A 6,000-nucleotide genomic window follows, 5' to 3' on the forward strand; every position below is an offset into this window, starting at 1 on the left:
AGTACTCTCAATTTTTCACGGACGCTTAACTTAAGATCTTCTTAAAATCCAAATGAAGATGTATCCTGCCTCACATACTCTCAAAGAATAAATCTGAAAATTACCACATCTTACAAATAATAAATCATCGCTCTTCAAATTCATCACAATTCACTGACCAGGGAAAATATGACCTTGACATGCAGCCTGCAGCCACTTTTTAAACAATTACCCATTTTTAAATGGTTTTGCGGGGGGAAGGGTGGCTTCAGCTTAAAAAAAGAAGAGGGAAACAGAACAGCATATTGGAATTATGGGGATAGAAGCAGAGTTAAATTTTACTCTTGACCAGAATTCAACTTCAGTTCACCAAAGAAAGTTTTCATCATGAAAGACTGCTTTCAAGTTATGAACAGTAGGAAAGGGTACGATTTAGAAAGAGAACAGTTTCTACATTACTTTAAGAATAACCATTCAAACACTGGCATTAAGAAAGCCTAGTTAGTATGTGAGATTATGTAAAATACTGTACTAGCATCCTAGTGGCTGAAAGGCAGATTACCGGTTACCTCCCTCTTTGGCCATCCTGGCGCTAAACCTTCTGGCAAGCATAGACTCATACCTAACTGGAACTCCAGCATTAAGAAACTTCCTTTCCTTCTAAAACTCAAAGGTCTAGGGTCTTCCTCCCCCCACCTTATGTAATCATAAGTGGCTTGTCCCCTTTCCCATCTGCTTTATCCCAACAATGCCCACTTTCCCCAGGGCTCTCCGTTCCACTCTAGTTAGTGTTCATTTTCCCACCCAGCTTAACCATGAACTCCTCTCTCCATCCCAGATGCTGGCTGATGCCGGAGAACATCTCCCTACCCCACTGCAGCCATTCTATTCCATCTCAAATTTAGCTCAGCCTAGAATCAATGAACCAGTCCAGATGCCCAACCCCTGACTAGCGCCTCTCCTCCATGTGCCCACCCCACCCTCCAATTCTGGCCCAAGGCTCTAAGGCCACTGTTTTTTTCTCCCGTTTCACTCTGGAATTTCTATAATTCACCTCCCTATATCTAGGATTCCTTCCACTTGCAGACTGGAAAAACTGGTGTATTCCTACTTTCAACTTCTTTCAAGGCCTTTCTACTTACATCGGTGAATTGCTTCCCCCATCCAGTATGCTTATTTTAGTCTGAATTTTCTAACTAATGCTTAGACTTGTAAGCCCTGGATCTCAGCTAACCTCTGCTGCTTGGGCCCTCCCAGGACAACAGCTATCAAAGGTAACTTTTTACCTTCCCTGACACTTACTCCACATGACATGTGAGTAAACACCTTCTCCCTTTGGTTCCTTATTCCGCCCTCTTTCACATTCTGCATTTTTTAGTCTATATACTATCTCTAAATTCTCTATTTCCCTATGAGTAAATATATGTATATTCCTTCCTACATGCCCGTTTCTCTACAACCCTGTTTTTACCCAAGATAGTCCTCTCTCTCACACCAACCATAATGATTCTGTAATGAAAGTGTAAAGAGCCTTAAAGGTTCTTCAAAGTTGACTTCGGAAAAACTTAGCCTGGAAATTTCAGGGTTCCACTTTTTCCTTAGTTGGCCCTGACGTGTAACCAGTGATGATCACTTTTCTTCCCCATTCACTGCCCAAACGACCCTCTTCCTGACTTTTCTTTTGGCCTTCCTTCTTTCTAGTATTCAAGTCCTTTTCTCCCATAATTCTGTTCTCCTAAGTGAAGACCCTCTCTGAAACCCATAATCCAGACTCATCATGTGAGATTCTCTGCCACCTGTACTAAACACTTTTTTCATATGTAGTTAACTACAGCATGAATAAAGCAAACAGACGCCTGGAAGAAACCCCTTTGCTTCCCCCACCAAAAAAAAAGTCTAGGCCACTGAGAGTCTATGCTCTACCAGCTCTGGGTAATCAAAACAGCCAGATCTTTGAGCGCCCTTGGTACTGCCACCATTTCCTCTGGAACTCCCCTGCACTCTGCCCAATCCAGACTCCAACAAAAGAACTTGCCAGGGACTTAGCTTTCCTCCTGCCCTATCCCAATAATTTGCTGTCTTTTCCTTATGGCCTATTCTAAAGAAACAGTCCTCCTTAACCCCTTCATGAGAGTCACATCAATGACTCTCAAGAGCCAGAACAAAAAGAACCCTACCCTTGCTGTGTAGCTGGTAACAGGGCCAGCCCTCTTAAAGTCAGTTTGAGTAAGGCTCTGTACCTGATGGCCTGGGCCCCTTGTCCTCCCCATCTATCCCAAAGGCAGCTGCCCAGTTGCCTTATCGAAAGAGGAGTATGCCTATCAATAGCCACATGGCTTACTCAAAACGACCATGTCCCTCCTAAACTCTATCAGCCTTCAGATTCTCTTAACTTGAGTCACCAAGTCCCCTGCTCCCCCTAGCTGCCCCAGTCCTTCTTACTAACTTTGCCTCTCCATCAAAATTTTACAGGTTCCTCCCCCAAACTTTTGCTTCTATTTGGAGGCTCTGGGTGATTTTGGGGATTGGGTTATCCCATCTAATCCCCAGTGGAATCCTCCAAATTTCTTTCTTGTGTGCTGTCCTCTTCAGTACCACATGGTGACATTGCCGTCTAATTTAAGTACCCCTAAACCCTGCTCCCTCTCCCCCAAAATAAAGCTTCCACTATCCCAACATTCAAGGACAGGTCAGGTAAACAGAGAACAAGATGACCTTTAAAGTCCCTTCCAACCTTGCGACTTTATTATAAACCTAATCCACTTCCAACAGCCTTCTAAGTTGAAAAAGCCATGCGGCCAACCAGAATAACACTAACCTACAACTATACCCACAGAAGTCTCACCATAGATTTTTGCAATTATACTCCCCCTCTGTGCTATGGGGACGACCTCCAAACTGCCTTGAGAGTATTCAGCTGTCGCTCTAAGTTAGCAGGCCCCCTTCTCACTTTCGCGTAAAGAGCCCCTAAACCCTGGGCTAGACGAGTCCTGGCCAAGCGACGCCTGTCCTTACTGTCTACTCTAGGAGACATCAAGAATGAATAAGTATCACCACATCGACAGCTTCCTACAGCCAACACTGAAAATTTCAAAACAATAAAACAAAAACATAGTGCTTGCACTGGGGGAGGGGGAAGGTGCGGGCGAAATAGAAGGGCACCTCCACTGGCCTGGGCTGTTGGCCTCCCGGGTTTGCAGTGTGCTTCCCTCTCGCCTTTCCCCTCGACCACATCTTTCCCTACAACAATCTCGCGTCCCTCCATAACACGAAATCCCCAGCCGAGGTGCGGTCGGCTCCTCCCAGCCCTACCCCGGACGTCCCTCGGCCCAGCCTTCCCTTCGGCGGGACCCCGGCGAGAAGGGCCCCCTCCACCGTCCAATTCACCTCCCTGTCCCTTCCCGGGCCTCTGGGCGCCCCTGCAGGGCTCTGTCCCGAAGCAGAACCTCGAGGAGCCAAGCCCACGAGGCCCGTCGCGGGACCCACCCCCCCTTCCTTCTCCCAGCACCTCGTCCTCCATGCACCCGGCCCCCGGGGCTCTTCGTCGTCGTCGTCCGGGCTCGTACCGCCCCCCGTCGGGGGCTCCACCCCCCGCCTGCCCCCGCCCCCAGGACGGCCCCCTCCCCACTACGCACCGCCTGCGCCCTCTGCCCCGGCACGGGACTCCCTTTGGCCTCCGTTCCCCGCCCAGAAGCGGCGGCGGCGGCGGCAGCAACGGCTGCGGCGGCCCCAGCAGGAGCAGCAGCAGCGGCGGCGGCGGCAGCAGCGCCGCCCCAGCCCCGCCCCGCCGCCCGCCGGAGCCCCACGCCCCGCCCGCCCGCCCCGCCGCCGGACTGCTCCCCCCGAAGCCCACCACTAAGCCCCCCCACTCCCCAGCCGCGATCCGCTCGAATCCAGCTCCGCTGGGCCTGCTGTCTGTTCCTCACGCCCCTTAGGACCCGGGGTGGGGGAGCCCTAGGGTTCGCAGCCATCCCTCTCCCTCCTTCAAGGGCTGGGGGATTGCCCCTGATTCCGAAAGCCGGCCCCGTAACCGGAGCCTCCCTCCTTCCACCTCTCGGCTTCGCTCTCAGACCCCTTGCCTCCAGGCCTGGCGCGGAGCGGGTGGAGAGCTTGCACGCCGGATCTCCCCCTGGCTTGCTGGGGCTAGTATGAATTGCCCCCATCTCATCCTCCTTCAATTTAAGCCCCCTCCCCGCCGCGCCCGGCCCGGCGGCCCCCGCCCCTAGAGCGAGGGCAGCGGAGCCAGGGCGCTCCGAAGTCATCCCCCGCCTTTTTTCCAGGGACTCGGATAATTGCCCCTGCCCCCATCACAGCACTCCCACTCCCGAACCCAGGCCCCGCCGCCACCTAGGGGTACCCCTTACCCTACGGTTCCCTCACCCCAACACCGGGGAGAAAGCAGCCCTGAGGAGAAACCGTCGCACCTCCCCTCTGAGGTTGGAGGGTATTTTCTCCAGGTCTCTTCAAGACTTCATCACGGACAGCCACCCGCCCCCCCCCGCCAAAAAACAAGCCCTTTCTCGCCCTGCCCTCCTGGCCAGCCTCCCTTCGGATCACTGGATCCTTGCATGGGGGGGGCGGGGGTGTTAGGGCTAGGTAGTTAACAAGACCATAGCCTCCACCTCCCTTTCTGAGGAGTGGGGTAATTCCAATGGTTCCCCCCCCCCAGGATCAACCAGACCCCCGTTTCCATGGAGACCCCCGCCCAGCCAGGAAGAAGACTCAAATCGTGGAGAACAAGTCTCACCTGGCTAAGGGAGAAGGGGGTGAGGAGGGGGTAGGATAGGGCAGGGATGGGGTACGAAGGTGGGAAGTGGAGGGGAGCTGTCCCGAAGGGAGGGGCGAGGACAGAGCGAGCTCCAGGGAGCGCTACGTCCGGGGACACGAAGAGGACGGCGCCCCCGGGGGGCAAACACAGCGGCCGCGGGGCGAAGAACGGACAGGGTTGGGAAAAGGCTTAAGATAGAAAGAAGCGGGTGGGGGGATACGAGAAAGCCGGGGAGTCAAAAGGGGTGGAGGGGTTGGGGGAGAGAAAAAAAAGACGCACCTGTTCCCGGGTCGGCTCCGCGGGGAGGCTCAGGCCGCCACCCGGGCTCCCTCTTACCCACTCTGAGCCGCCACCCGCCTAATACTGCCCCGATCTGATGCCCCCCCTCCGCCCCTTATCGCCACCGACCTCCTTCTCCTCTCTCTCGGCGGCGGCGGCGGTCGGACTCTAGGAACTGAGAGGAAGAAGGGAGGGCTCGGCAAAGCGGAGGAGAGACAGAGCCACACACTGGCAGCAGCCGCGGCAAGCGAAAGAGTGAGGGGGAGAGCGGTGTGTGTGTGTGTCTGTGTGTGCGAGCGAAGCCTGGTGGAGTGGGTGCCGGTCGCAGGGCTCGACGGGAAGTGGAGTCCGGCGGGGTTCGCGGGCGGCGCCAGCCGCCGCTCCACGGGACTACAACTCCCAGAATGCCACCTGCTGGGGGGGAGGAATGGGGAGGTGGAGGCGAAGGGAGGGAGCGAGCAAGAGAGGGAGGGACGAAAGCAGGGAGCAAGCGGCGGCGAAGGGGGCAGAGCCAAGCAGCCCCGGTGACACTGGGAGGGGAGGGGAGGAGGAGGGGATCGCTGCGAGGACCAAGCGGATTCCGGAGAGGGAGGCAGCAGCAGTGGCTGCAGCAAGCCGGGCAAAAAGCTAGACTCCCAGGAGAGGCGGAGGCACTCAATCCTAGGGGCTGCAAAAGCCCCACGCCCCCAGCCCTCCATGCCCCTCGAACGAGAAGGTTGAGGAAGAGAAAAGATCAGGGCGCCAAGGCCAGGGGTTTCTGTCTCTTTCCCCCAAGGCTCTCCACCATATGCCCCGACTTGACTTTCTCAGGCCACTGGTGCCCGATCCAGTGTGCAAATCCAGAGACCCCAGATCTCCCCTGCCCGGCAACACAGAACAGACACATTCAGTCCCCTTCTCCCAGGGGCCTGAGGGAAGCCCCTGCACCCCCGTGCTGACAGGGTGTGACTACCCCCTTCTTCCCGCCCCCCCCC

The 6,000-nt window shown here is 55.2% G+C and overlaps 1 protein-coding gene across 3 annotated transcripts in view; it reads right to left on the bottom strand.

Annotated features, from left to right (window-relative positions):
* BCORL1 (BCL6 corepressor like 1) overlaps positions 1 to 6,000 on the bottom strand; it is a 59,588-nt gene that overhangs the window by 52,732 nt on the left and 856 nt on the right. Inside the window, exon 1 of one of the 3 annotated variants that reach the window (XM_044234555.1) lies at positions 5,156 to 5,271. The exons of the other annotated variants lie outside the window; for them this stretch is intronic. The gene's annotated coding sequence lies outside the window, so the exon portion shown is untranslated. Of the gene's footprint in view, positions 1 to 5,155; positions 5,272 to 6,000 lie in introns of those variants that run through there. 3 annotated transcript variants of the gene reach the window in all.

The sequence above is a fragment of the Neovison vison genome, chromosome X, assembly GCF_020171115.1.
Source record: "Neovison vison isolate M4711 chromosome X, ASM_NN_V1, whole genome shotgun sequence".
NCBI classification, from domain to species: Eukaryota; Metazoa; Chordata; class Mammalia; order Carnivora; family Mustelidae; genus Neogale; species Neogale vison.